Genomic DNA, 15,227 nt, shown 5'->3' with positions numbered 1-15,227 from the left:
GCTGGCATGTTTTCTAAATATTCAATTTCTCTTGTATCTAAAGTTCTTTCTTATACACATATGTGAGTCTCCCTAGATTTGTTTCTTTAGTCCACACTGATTAACACACTTTTGTTTTCATTTTTTATTATAGTTTTTAATTTTTTTGTTTTATTAATGATGTAAAGACACTCAACTTTGTGGATCAAAGCAAACTATAGATCACGTTGAGAAGAATGGGAATTCCAGAACACTAAAATGTACTCATTCAGAAACTATATATATATACCCAGAGGTAATCATGCAAACAGAACGGTGGTTAGAGATTGGTTTAAAATCAGGAAAAATGTGCTCTGGGTTATATCATCCCCCCATTCTTATTCAATTATAATTCAAGAAGTTGGACTATATTAAGAATAACCTGGCATATAGGTTGGAGGAATACTCTTTAACAACCTGCAATACACAGATGGCACAATATTACTTCCTGAAAGTCAAGAGAACCTGAAGCACCTATCGGTGAAGAGTGGAAATAAGCTCTTCAGTATTAACTCCAACTCAATGTATAGGAAACCCAAAGCCCTTGGGCTGCACAGATCTACACTATCAGGATAAATGGAGACAATATGGAAGTTGTCAAGGATTTTACTTTATGCCCACAATCATGTAAACAGCAGTCCAAGAACCGAATAAAAGATTGAATTGGGCAGTTCTATTAAAAATGTTAAGGAGCAGAGATGTCACTTTGAGTAGTAAGGTGTGCCTGACGCAAGTCATAGTATTTCAATAACCTCGTATGTATGAATTAGGACTAGAAAATAATTGGTGAGTCTGAGTTATAACGTTGGAAAAGAATAGTGAACAAGTCTGCCTTCTAAGAAACAGAGCCAGAATACTCTTTAGAAGTAAACAGGACAAGACTTTGTCTCACATACTTTGGGCATATTATCAGGAAATCAGTCCCTGGAGAGGACTATCATGCTTGGCAAAGTAGATATTGAGCAAATGAAAGGAAAACTCTTGATAAAATGTATTGATTTGGGACCTACAACAGTGTGCTCAAGTATAACAACCATATGAGGCTTGCTTGGGACCAGGCAGTATTTAATTCTTCTGTACATTGGGTTGTTATCCATCTGAGATGACTGATAATCACCAACAATGGCAGTGCTTTCTGCACCACCATGTGTTTGGTAAAACTAATTTCTTTATTGAGTTAAAGCAAGTTATCTGTTAGCTTGTTGTCACAATAAGGCCACAGCATAGTTTATAGCAAAGTTCAGTGACAATTAACAGTAAAGATACATTTCTTCCCTTTCACCAGTAGATCGGCTGGAGAGTTTGCTAGTACAGACTTTGCCTGGACATGGATTTGAGCCAGGTTTTAAAGTCGGTGTGCTTTCATGTGTTGCCTTTAACAGCTAATGAAGAAAAGTTCTTTTCATGAAAGAAACAAGAAAATGGCAAGCACGCTTGCCAAGCACCTGACAAGGCCCTCCTGGTGTTTCATGTTAGCGGGCTGAGCCCAGAGGAAGGAGCATGAAGTGGTGTGCGCTGTCACTGGGAGGTTTCCATATCCTTTCCCCGCACAAGGACTATCACTGTACTTAATTTTCTAGAAGCAACTTTTAGAAGGCTTATGTTTTGTGAACACCCAGATCACATATGAGTTGCATATGTTATCTCCCCTCCTGGAATCTACATTCAGAATCACGTTCGCTTTCAGTTCTTGCTTCATATTAAAGAAGGTTCAGTCATCTCTAAGAAGTAACTTTCCTTCACACTTCCCCTAAGTTATTTCATATTCAAAATGAACCATTTTGGGCTTCCAAATTTATTGGTATTAAATTGTAAAGTCATAGACATTACAAGATATGCTACTAGTATATGTGACATTATTTTAATGGGAAAATATAGTACTGTTTCCAAAAACTGATTTGCAAAGAACTTTGTAATATGACCCTTTTTGTAGGAGGAACAATATAAATAAATACTATTTGGGCTTAAATACTATCCATAGTCTATTTGTACCTAATGCTTTATTTCATCTAGAGTGTGATTAACTAGAGATTAACATAATTAGCAAAGATTTTTGGTTAAAGGCAAACTAATTTCACTTAAGAAGAGTTTTTCTGATTATATCAATTAAGATTCAGGGAATTGTATCTCTCAATTATGGAACATTTGTAAAAGGGACATGTACAAATATAATTTATAATAATTTGTACCCTCTCCTGACTTACTGACATCATTTCCAGACACCAGTTTCTTACATGAAATAAGTGTTACAGGAAAGTAGATGAGCACATCAGCTGCGCAATGGGGGACAACCACTCCATCGTTGCATAACGACCCAGTCACACCATCGTGGAACTGCCAACTCACATAACTGCATAACTGTCAAAGCGCTCAGAACCAGGACCTACCCAAGCTGATGCATTACCGTGTCTGTCACAGCCAAGGTTTCTCACCTCATGGCATAACTATGCTCAGGGCTCCTTACAGCCCATTCAATGAGGATAGATGATATACAGGCAAGCTATCTCGACTCTTTCATCCTGTTTAGGTGTGGTGTGTAGATCTTTTGTAGCTACAGAGCCAGGAGTTAATCAGCATTTCATAGATTTAGAGAATGAAACAAATTAAACATCCCAAAAGAAACAAATCTATTTCCCAGATACAAGATTAACTAAATTGCCATGAAAATGTTTTTAACAAAGGCCTCATTCAAGAAGATTCCAGAGTAAGAGTATAATGTGGTATAAGAACACTGAATAAGATTTTATCATTATTGTTTTGTTATGACCGAAAATAAATGCCTGTTGCTTACAGTGAGAACAGGGCCCCACTAGAATTTGAGGCGGCAGGGTAGGAGGAAAATAAATCTCTCAAAGCATTAACCTGGCAAATAGGATCAAGATAAGATATTCTAGTCAGAGATTTGCCACGATGCCCAAGGAGCTTGAACAAAGTACCTGTCCAATGGCACACTCCATGTGTCCGTTCCTATTCCAAAGGGTTAAATATTCTGATACTCAAGAATTGAGATGTAACTCACAATTTATTTAAAAAGAAATATAATTTCATGAGATTTAAAAATTCAGGAATGGTGACAGTGATGATTGAATAACATTACCAACATAATTAATGTTACTAAACTCTGAAAGTGACAATTGTAGTAATGGCATGCAATAATGCCTTGTTACTTCTTTATTTACCACAATCAAAATATAAAATTACTCCTTATATCTATTAGTGGACATCAAAACAACTATAAACACCCCCCAAAATTTTTCTTAATGTAAATGTAGACATAAATAAAATTACCTCAGCATTCCATTTTGATATGTTTCCATAGTGAATGCCTGATTTGGAACTGCTTTGCGTAAATGAATCACTAAATTCTAAACACATTGACTATTTCATAAAAAAAAAAACCCTGAATTTTGCTTTAAAACGTGTACCTTTTAACACTTTTCATTCAAAATAATGAATCTCTAAGAGGAGAGGACACAGTTTTAAATTCCTAAATACATGACTAGTAATGTTGTTCTTTGTATACTAGCCATTCCCATTCAGTGTGAATTATTCATGCACCTACCTTAATTTTAATTACCCAAAGAAGTTAAAAATCACACTGTACCTAAAAATATAAAGACAATCACACTGGAGTCAAGAAGGCATTATTCTTTATGCGTAATTGCTATCCTGCTGAGGTTGGGGTATCACCTTTTCCTGTGAAACCACAAAGAAGCTCTGTATGTCAACGTATGCACATGCTAGCTCCTTTTACCCAGGCTAAACTGAGACCCTAGGGCAATCTTCTTTATATTTCTAATACTTTCCCTACAAAATGTAATCGCTTTACATTACAGAAGCATCTATCAAGTATTACACCTAAGTAGAGGACTCCGTTTCCCAAATTATTGGCTCAACAATTCATAGTGAGAGGGGATTCCGGATCTCAAATTAGATGCCCTCCTAAAAGACAAAGTTTATAAAAATATCTTCCAAAAGTTACAAAGAAGGAGTGGTTACAGATGATATACTTAGATCTCACACTTGGAGACCATCTACTCGGCACTGCATCTAGCAAAGTTAAGGGGCATTCAAGATGGATAAAAGCTTCACTTATTCTATATATGGTCAATGATTGAACTCCTCAGAAATATATCCATCCCTTTCTATAAGCCAGAGAAAACATAATCATATAGTGTATTCAACATGTATTTTACTTAGTTCTTCTAAATATCTAAATGAATGAAATTGGAAGTGGGGTTGTCCATTTTTGTTAACAGAAAGTATATCTTAAATCTTACATTTTTAGTTAAAATGCAAGTGTTAGGCAGGGTTCACTTGAGAAACAAAACCAGGACATTTATGATTATATACATATCTGTATATGTATACATTATAAAAAGATAGGTTTATACAGGAAACAGGAATATAATGGCTTATTAGTCCACACAGCAGTCCAGAAGGCTCAGTTCAACTCTCTTTTGGAGGAAAGTTAATAGACTGAAGTTCCTTCAACTCACGCAGGTGCTGAGCCAAGCATTAAGTAAGCGATCTCTTTATTAATTGCAGTTTATATAAAGTCGATTGCTGAATCTCACTGCCATAGTACCTTTCAGAATGGTGAAGTACAAAATATTTAAACTAGGTTATAATGATCTTGTTTGCCTTTGCCTTATTTGAATAGAAAATTGGGGGGCATATATATATGAAGCACATGTTATTTTGCTATATATATATACACAAAGAATCAGGCAGACATGTCAAAATAAGTAAAATATAATATAAGTGAGAATCAAATTTCTGAAGACTAATTTATTATAGTTCTAGCTCTATTAAAATATGCAGTAACCCATCTATTATTTGCAAATAGGAGAATAAAATAGCTACCATTATAATGATACCTATTTACAGATTCACTAAGTGGGGAGAGAGAAATTAATAACAAAAGCTGACCAAGGAATGACAATGTCAATTCATGCAGTCTGGTGCCAGATGACAATATGTCTAATCTAGCTGCTGATTATTTTAGAAGAAAGGTGGTTACATTGGGTTAATGGGAGCAAAAAGTGCATGAATGGGTAATAAAATGTTTTTCAGATGTAAAATATTTCAATATTTGATTTATAAATGCTTCTTTATACTGTCACTTGAGTGCATGCAAAAAAAAAAGTTTTTGTTGGATTTTACTGAAGTCAGATCAAATCCCTCAACGACTCCAAGTCATATTTCTACAAATGTTTCCAATGCTAAACTGTATATTCAAATGACAAAATAAACCTTTCTTCTGAAATTACAAAAAAAGGGGAAATTGAGTTTAATACTGGTAAGTAAAATCTACAAGTTGCAGGTCAAAAGTATAAATATTTTTCTTCACACTACTTAAATGATGTAATTACCTAGATTTCAGAAGCATTATATTATTTTACCTTTCATTGTTGAATATAAAAATGACCATCATCTATATGTTTCAGTTTTATTTAAATCATTTAAACTATCTTAAAAACTCAAATTGTATAGGGAAGTTATGTAAAGAAATTCAACAAATGTTCTTATTACTTTGTAGTAGAAAAAAACATACTTTGAATCATACCCCTTTTTGTTTGTTAATTTTCAGGACAATTTCAGGGAATGTTATTAGAACCCTCCCATCACAGCTTTACAATAAAGTCATATCTCAAAATATGCCTGCTACACATTATGACTGGACCAGTCACTTTCAACTGATGTAGGGGTAAACTAGAGTCTGTAAGTTGAAGGCTCTGAGAGCTGATTATTAAATAGTCAGAAAATTGCAAGTCTAATCTTAAACCATTGGTAGTTTCAAATAAACTATGGGTTATATTCCTCAAGTCTCTAAATTCTCTAACTCAAGTTCAGTCTTTTCCCCAGATTGCTAGTTTACCTGCATGCCACTGGATTTACTAGACTTGATCACTCCTTAAAAATGCTTTCTATTGGTGTGTTAGTCTGGGTAGACTAGAGAAACAAATTCATAGACACTCATACTTGTATAAGAAAGAGCTGTACTTACAAGAGCAATTGAATATTGAGAAAACATCTCAGCCCAGTCCAGATCATGTCCATAAATCTGATATTAGCACATATGTCGGATCCCAATCTATAAATTTCTCTTTAGATTCACAAAACCCATGCAATGATGCCGAATGCAGGAAGCTCACAGGCCGGTGAGTGGGAAGTCTTGTGGATCCAGTGGCGTTGTGAGCATCTCAGCGCTGGCAGGGGTCTCCCCATGGCTCCTCCAACTCAGGGCACTAGCATAGTTCCATGTAGAGGGCAAAGTGTCTCCCACTTCCAAGGAGGATATACAGGAGTTCCCAGAATCCTCGGGAGAAGATACACAGAGGCTTCTAAGGAGGCACCAGGAGGCTACCATCTGATGGAAAGGTTGGACTCCACCCCTACACTTCAAACGGTTCAGTTGACCTGAAATCTTACTAACACCAGTCGGAACAGATTCAGTGGCACCTAACAACAAATAAACAAAACAGGTAATGCATTGAGTTTTGGTTTGTTAAAGGTCTAGGAAATTCTCATTATAGCCGTCTTAGGGGATGAAGAAGTTTTGTATACAGAGTCTAAGGAGCACTTACTAATTAGGATTAGGGAACTGGCTGACTCGGTCTACTTGAAAACCTATGTAGAGGACCCAGAAGTGAATCAGCAGAGCGAGAAGTAGAACCAAACCAAAACTCACTGCTTCACGATGCTGTTTCCCAGCGACTCTGTAGGATGGGGAGGCCTGACCTTGAATGTCAGAGACATCACCGTTTCCAAAAACGCCAGACTCACTGCCCTGTGGGTTTCTGCCACTGCCACTGTCCAGACTAATAAGGGGCCCTAATTAGCTGCTGGTGGCTTCCGACTACCGACCATGCGACTCACAGTCCAGCGGGAACCGTTCCAGAGCCAGGGCTCCTGAGCTTAAGGATCGCAGCCCAAACTGTAACCACGGTGCCAGCAGACTCCTGAGAAGTAGATGTGCCTAGAAGTGTATGGCAGTGCTGGAAAATAACATGAACCAGTGGGCTCACCTCACAGGTGCCATATACGACGATAACGTCTGAGGAATGGTGAACCTATCTAACCTCGAGACTCGATGTCAGCCCATGAGTCTCTCTTAACATAGAGGGCTTCTGTTAAGAGACTAGATTCCAGAAAAAGTACCTGAAGGGGCCGAGCGTTAATTTTGGTCAATATGATTTCTGGATGATGCCTAGAGGGAAAAACAGAAAGAACGCCATAAACAGAAAAAAGGTGGGGGAGGGGGGCGGGGAAAGACCCATATTTCAGAGACTGGGGAGCCTATAGTCAGATTTATCACCAAGTGTATTATGAATTATTCAAGTCAGAAACTACAAACAAGTTATGGATACCAGAGGCCTACTTTTCTGTTGGGCATCTGTTCGCTGTGAACTTTGGTTTTCTGTTCTTTTGAGTCATGCAGGGTCTGAGAGTCGATGCTGATGGTAAGCTTGTGGATTCCTCCTTTGTTTATAACTATGTTCTGCTCGAGTATAACTCCTTGAACCAGGCTTGTTTCCTCTTGCTGTGCGTACTGGCTTTAAGGTGTTACTGGTCCCACCAAACATTAGGGGACTAAGAGGAAGCAGCAATCGTTGGCTCTAGTTTGGTTTAAGTTTTCTTTGATTTTGCACCAAAGCCACTGGGATGAGATTGGTTCCAGCACTGTAACTGAGTGCAAGGAATTTCATTTGAGAACCTGGTGATAATTAGCTTATTGCATCACTCTGTTTTAAGATCTTGAAGAATGTTGATTGCCCAAAGACGATAAAGTCTGCCATAAATGGTCTAAGGCTTTGACATCAAGCAAAGTTATTATATTGAAAAATGTGCATTGCACAGAAGAATAAACTGTTACTAAGTTTAACTGAGAAAATACTTAAAAGAACTGCTGGTTTATGAGGAACCCTGGGGGAATGCGGTGCCTCTGGCACTTGATTTGGAGAGCTGGATTCACAGGCCTCTGGAGGTTAAACTGAATGTCTGGGCTGAGCCTGACATCAGACGAAGACCTGCAGGTACTAGGAGCCCTTTGTAACACGTCCACATGGAACATCTGCATCCTAAGCATCCAGCCCGGCATTGCAGCCTGGTGAATTCTTCAGTATCCCCTATCACTGTGAGGGTTGTTTGTGAGTTCTCTTTAGCCATTGCAACACATATTAGAACCTAAATGAAAAGTAGATAAGATTGTTTGAGACAGAAGACAAAGGTTACAAAAGATAGAAATATATACATTTGGTAGAAAGCTAGATAGTGGAGACATTAAATACCAGGCAAAATAATTTCAGTACAAAATGCATTTTTAAGAATAAAACCTTTATTTCTCAAGTCTGACAATATAATAATACAAGTTAGAAAATAATCTGAAAATAGTTTAAAAACAACTTGAAGAATTTTATAGAAATATAACATATTCCCTTCTAAGTGGGTTGTTTTAGCAAATGTCTCTCTGATTAAACAGACAAATATTATTAAGAGTAGACATAGAAACAACACAGTTGAAACAAACCAATAGAAAACACACAATCTTGACAAGGAAATATTTGAATACTGACTAAATAATTCATACCCTAGGACAGGGATAAGCAAATTACTGAGGTGGATCCTGTACCTCACAAAAAAATTCACATTCATTCAAGAGCCATAACTATATTTTTACAAACAAATGTAATCACCATTACCTGCATAATAGTTTCATTTTCATTTTCAATTAAACTGCAGAGCCACATGTGTGTACAGAAAGAGCCACATATGGCCTGTGACCTGTAATTTGCCAATTCCTGCGGTAGGCCATAAAGCAAACATAGCAAATAGCAGTTAGTCACTTCATATAGTCCATAATCTCTTTCCAAATACAATATAGTGAAATTTTTAAAAATAACATTAAATATATAAAATTGAGATGCAGTCAATTACTTAATACAGCCTGTCTAGCTATAATCTCACTTATGATGATCCCTTTTGTGATTACTGTGGTAGGATGTGTCCTTACAATTTACCCCAGTAGACAGTTTGACTTGGGTTTTTCTTGGGGATATGGTCACTGAAAAATGAAACTACACCTCTATCAAAGCCTTCCCTTTTGTGACTTCTTTTCTGACCAAGTATTGACAGAAGTTTGAAGACCTGGTTTGACTTTGGAAATATTGAGCTTCTGGATCTGGAGGCTGCATTTTGTTTGTCTCATCCTGACTTTGGGACTTGGGAATACCAGTAGCCATAACCATGCTAGACATTTCCTAAAAATTTTGTGACTCTCTGTGAGACATTGTAGCAAATTGCAGAATCAAGGGATGTGAGGGAATATACTAAAGCAAACAATAGGGGGGAAATGGAGTGCTACAACATCTTGGATGAGGGACATTTGAGACATATTTAATCTCCAACTCCTTGCGATTAGTATTAATTCTTCTAAAAGAAATTATTATCACTATAAATTAAATTCTTCAGGGGTCAAGAAAATTATAAGTTAATTAAAGATAAAGGGGAAACAAAACAAACACAGCCCACAAAATTTACCTAATATAGCTAAAGCAAAAATTAGTCTATTATGAGTCTTTAAATGGGCACATTAGAAAGAACAAAAAAATATACTAAAATTCATGACATAACTGTCATTCAAATAAACAAAAACCTCCCTGCCATCAAGTCTATGCTGATATGAAAATGACAACTGAGTAAACTTTTTTAATAAGCAGAAGAAAGGAGATAATAGATATAGGAAGTCTGTTAAAGTGGAAAACAGAATAGAAAGGATATAAACACAAAAACAGAAGTTACGTTAAATAGGTTGATCAAAGAAATTCTCTTTGAGCAAAACCTATTGGATTCAAAAGGAAAACAGAAGTAACACATAATTAAATATAGAAATAAAAAGAACAAAAAGTGGAGGGATTTCTTTTCTTTCTTAATAAATGTGTTGGTGTTCTTGTTAGGGGCCATACCGAACAAAGCCCCGCCCATCCTCACAATGGATCCTAGGTTTGAGCCAACTGTTGCAACTACTGTGTCCATCCATTGGGTGGAGGACCTTCCTCTTTTTCTCTGCCTCTACAAGTGGTGGTAGTAAAATATGCTGCAAATTCATGATGATTTGTAGAACTTTGTTGGGACGATTGTTCAAAAAACATAAGAACAATCGTGAGGCTGGTGCGAGACCAGGTGGTGTTTTGTTCTGTGTGCACAAGATCATGATGAATCAGAACCAACTCAGTTTTACTAAGCTATAAAACATACAACTTGTGTATCTTAGCAAAAGTAACTCTAGAAGTAATGGAAAATTCAAACTCAGAGCCATTAGGAAATTAAATCAGTGGGATACAAAGTCTAGCAATAAGCAATATGTATACAATGTATTACTATGTCTCTCCATGGCCAATGATTAAAGAATGGTTTTCATGTTCCCAAACATTATAAAAATCATATTAGGTTTTTCTTTCTTTTTTTTAGAATGTTAATCTTGTAACAGTTCTGTTTTATTCTTTTCTTAATTAAATCATTTTATTAGGGGCTCGTACAACTTTTACCACAATCCACACTTACATCCATTGTGTCAAGAACTCCTGTATATTTGTTTCCCTTATCATTCTCAAAACATTTGCTTTCTACTTGAACCCCTGGTATCTGCTCCTCATTTTCCCCTCCCTTCCCTCTCCCTTCTCCCCCATGAACCCTTGATAATTTATAAATTTTTATTTTGTCATCTCTTGCCCTGTCTAACGTCTCCTTTCACCCACTCTTCTGTAGTCCGTCCCCCAGGGAGGAGGTTATATGTAGATTGTTGTAACCTGGTTCCCCCTTCTCCCTTATCCACCCTCCCGGTATCACCACTCTCACCACTGGTCCTGAGGGGTTCATCTGTCCTGCATTCCCTGTGTTTCCAGTTCCTATCCGTAGGATAGTTTTCAAAAGACTATAGATGACAGTGAAAGCCAAAACTTCATTTACAGAGCTCCACATGTTCTAAGTGTTCATTGAATTCCCTAGGTCCATTGACCAAGCATATGAAAGGTGTTTACCCCCAGAAAGAGGGCCTCTGAATGTGGATTTCTGCAGATATAGTTAAGGTAAAATTTAACATCTTATCATTTCTTTTTCCTTTTAATCTATTTTCAACTTGCTAGTTTTTATTGCACTTGGCTTTTTTTGATTGTGGATGTTCTATGTTTTACTCTGTTGTAGTTGCTATTTTCTTTTTTCTTGAATGAATTTCTTTTTATAAAAATCAGAAGTAAGTCTATAAATATAGCAACTAGATTAATATATTAGGCTTATGATAAGGGAGGTTGGGGAAAACAATGAGCTAATAAGAATGGAGAAAATGTTCTAAAATTGAATGGAGTGATGAATGCATAACTCTTTAATATACTTAAATATGAAATGTTATTATATGTTATATTATTCCATGTAGACTAGAGACCCAAATTCGTAAACATACATATGTATATAAGAAAGAGCTCTCTATGTAAGAGCAATTAAATATTGAGAAAACATCCCAGCCCAGTGCGGATCAAGTCTATAAGTCAGGTATTAGCCCATATGTCTGATACCAATTTATAAAGTCCTCTTAAGACTCATGAAAGACATGCCATGATACCAAATGCAAAAAGATCACAGGCCAGTGGGTGGAAAGTCTTGTGGATCCAATGGCAGTGTAGACATGTCAGCACCAGCAAGGTTCTCCATGTGGCTTCTCCAGCTCAGGACACCAGCGTAGTTTCATGTGTCTTGTCAGTAGAGTGTCTCCCAGAGAGTGAGAAGAAAGAGAGAGAGGTGTCTCCTCCCTTCAAGGAGGAAATACAGGAGTTACCAGAATTCTCAAGAGAAGGCCATGCTTTCATAGAGGACTCACTGGTTGTATCTTAATTGATAAGCTAGACTCCACCCCTTCACTCATAATCCTCAAATTGAGAGATGATTATATAACTACCACATATGTGAATTATAATTTTTAAAAGTCTAATTGAATAAAAATTTTTATCAAATTAAGATTAAATGAGAACTCTCATAACTAGATCATGTATCTTTGATAAGTGACACATGTAATACTACACATTAGGAATAAGGCTATAGGAACATTCAATTGAAAAGCAGAAACAAAATGAAAATGTCCATTATCAACAATGGAGGGCCTAACAAATACAGTAATACATTACAAATAATGATATGAAATGAAATGAAAGAAAAATTGAAAAGTCTATGACATGATTATCAATAAAGAAGTGTGGTGTGGGTACAGAGAGCACTCTATTAGTGTAAACAGAGGCACTCCCCAGATTATAAAAATATTTCATTCCAAAGACTTCCTTTGAATCAAATTTGTCTTGGAGGCAGAATAGTTAGTTTATAGCCAATTTCGGTTAGTTAAATGTTTGTCTTAGTACATAGACTATTGTCTACTTTCTATGCATTGAAATTATTAAAGAAATACTCGAGCTATTTTAAAATAATTCAACTTAATTATACAGTAATGTTCATAATGTTTATGTGAATTGTAAAATAGTACCTGTTTGTGATTATGAACCATTCATTATATGTACCTTGAATCTTTAATATAATAGGCTTTAGGGGTCTGGTTCATGATACTGGGTTGTATGTTAGTTGGGCATTTGTAACCAGGGAATCCATGTAAAGAACTCAGGGAAGCTGAACAAGATCAGTAAACAAGTATTAACTGAATAATCCACACCATAAAGTAATAATTAGAAATTTTACATTGATACCATTTATAAAAACAATCAAAATTATCAGGCACCTAGGAATAATTCTAAGCAAATATATACATCATTGGAAAAATCATTAATGCTTATTAAAATAAATTATTAAGAAAGTCCAAATAATTGAAACTATAGGAGCCCTGATGACGTATTGGTTAAGTGTTGGCTCTTAACCTCATACTAGCAGTTCAAAACCACCAGCCACTTCACAGGAGAAAGCTAACAGCTTTCTACTCACACAAAGACTTTCAGTCTTGAAAACCCACCAAGCCAGTACTATGCTGTCCTTTAGGGTGACTAGAGTGGGAGATGATGTGATGGCAGTGAGTTGTTATATAGTATGTGTTGTCTTTAGATCAGTAGCTACTGCTACATCACACAGACTCATGGTAATCTTTGGAAATGCAGTCTGATGGGTACCATCCCTCTCATAGTTTTCAGTAATGGTGGCATTCAAATAATTTAATGATATACCAAAAGATGATTTATTATTTCACACAACTAATACTTAAATAAGAACAATCAAAAGGGTCCACAAACCAGATTGTTATAAGAAAGAATTTTAAATTTTAAATAACACCTGACAAAACAATAAAACTGTTATTTAAGCAATTTCAAAATTATTTCTTGACTGGTTCCCCACTTGCAATATTCCCTGCTATTATCCAAGCATCACTGACTGTGTGATTTATCCTTAACCCTTTTTCACTGCAAGAATAGAATCCCATTCCTTTAGAGGTAGACCAATCTGACAATAGTCATTGGGTTTGATGTATTAGAAGCAGGTAACTTCTCTGTTATGAATATATTATGTTCATCTTTGAAAAAACCCTTTATTCTTCTGTTGAACTTAGAGAATTAGTTCTGGCAATATTTTTTGCTCTTTGAAAGCTTCCAGGAATCACCTCATTCACTTATACTATCACATTGGAATGTAGGGGGTAGCACAAAGCTGACATGAATGACAACTTGTCAGCGTCTGCGTGGTGGGAACTTTTCCCCTTTACTTTATGTGTTTGTTTACTAGAGTAACAAATTCAAGTGAATAAAAATATAGTATTTCATCAAAAGTATAATGTGTTTTATTAAATAAATAAATATCACAAGCCAAGCATAGCGCTAATTTTTATACCTATGGATAGAATGAACATTACTACAGGAACTTAGAATATGCTAATGAATGTTGCACATATGAATCGTTAACAAAAAAGTGTAAGGAATATAAATTTGTGATTTCTGCATTGGGCAGCTACTCAGTGGCCCACTTTAGAGAAAACCCTAGATACAAGTGCCGTTTTAATAACTGGTTCATTGAACTCAACAAAAAAATTAGGTATCGGTTCTACTGAACTGGTGTGAACTAGCTGAATGCCACCACTAGTGTGCAGGTAAAAGTTTGGGAATCTGTACGAGTAGATTACCAGGACTTTCTTACTGGGATTATTTTTGGATCTGCGGAAATCTGCTTAACATCAGAGCAACCGTTCATCTCTTTAATTTCATCATTTCTTCCATTTGCTTCAGCAACTCCACACTCACTTTTGAGAGTCTTTTCTGACATCTACATTGACCTTTTCTTAATTTCTTGCCCACTTAAAAATTTAGATATGCATACATAGCTATCATTCTGTAGTCCAATCGCATCAAGCGGAATTGAACAATTGCAACCACAGTTTCCAAACTTTCTGTTTCTACATGGACCCCATGACATCATCTACTACCCCTCACCCTCCCTCCACCCTTGAACCCCTTTTCCCCCAAAACTGTTATACTACTTGCTGTCTCTATAGGTTCATCAATCCTGAGTTTCATGTACTGAAAAATGGAAAACATAGAACACAACTTCAAGAGGGTGACCCCACTGATCTAATACCTCCGAGATAAACCCCAATAGGTACAAGCAAAAACCCAACAGAACAATTCAAACCAAAGATAGAGACAATTTAGGAAACCTGATCAGGTCCAGCAAGCATTAAAGGGGGGAAAGAGAGTTTTAACTGTTCAATTCACACTTGTGCCTTTGATCTTATACACTCATTGCTTGTCTAGTAACCATTTCTTGTCTTTGTAATCATATTTTTGCTTTCTCCATCTATGGTTCTCTTAATGCTATCCCCATACTCATTAGATCTTCTGTCATTAGGCATTATACATCAAATATCTTCTTGAAAATGTCTCAAAATTCAAAAGGGGTAACTCAATTATACTTTAGCTCTCATAGACTTATTTTAATTTTCTTAAACTTCAACTTGAACTTACATATGAACAATTGATGGTCTGTTCCATAGACATTTCCTGGCCTTGTTTTAGGTCCTGATATTGAGATTCTCCACCATCCTTTCCCACAAATATATTAAATTTGATTCCTGTGTATTTCATCTGGTGAGTCCAGGTGTACAGTCACTGTCTGTGTTGTTGAAAAAGGTATTTGCCATCATTAATCTTGCAAAATTTTGTCATATGATCGTG

Source organism: Tenrec ecaudatus, chromosome 8 (assembly GCF_050624435.1).
Source record: "Tenrec ecaudatus isolate mTenEca1 chromosome 8, mTenEca1.hap1, whole genome shotgun sequence".
Lineage (NCBI taxonomy): Eukaryota > Metazoa > Chordata > Mammalia > Afrosoricida > Tenrecidae > Tenrec > Tenrec ecaudatus.
Note: the sequence above shows the minus strand (reverse complement) of the source record.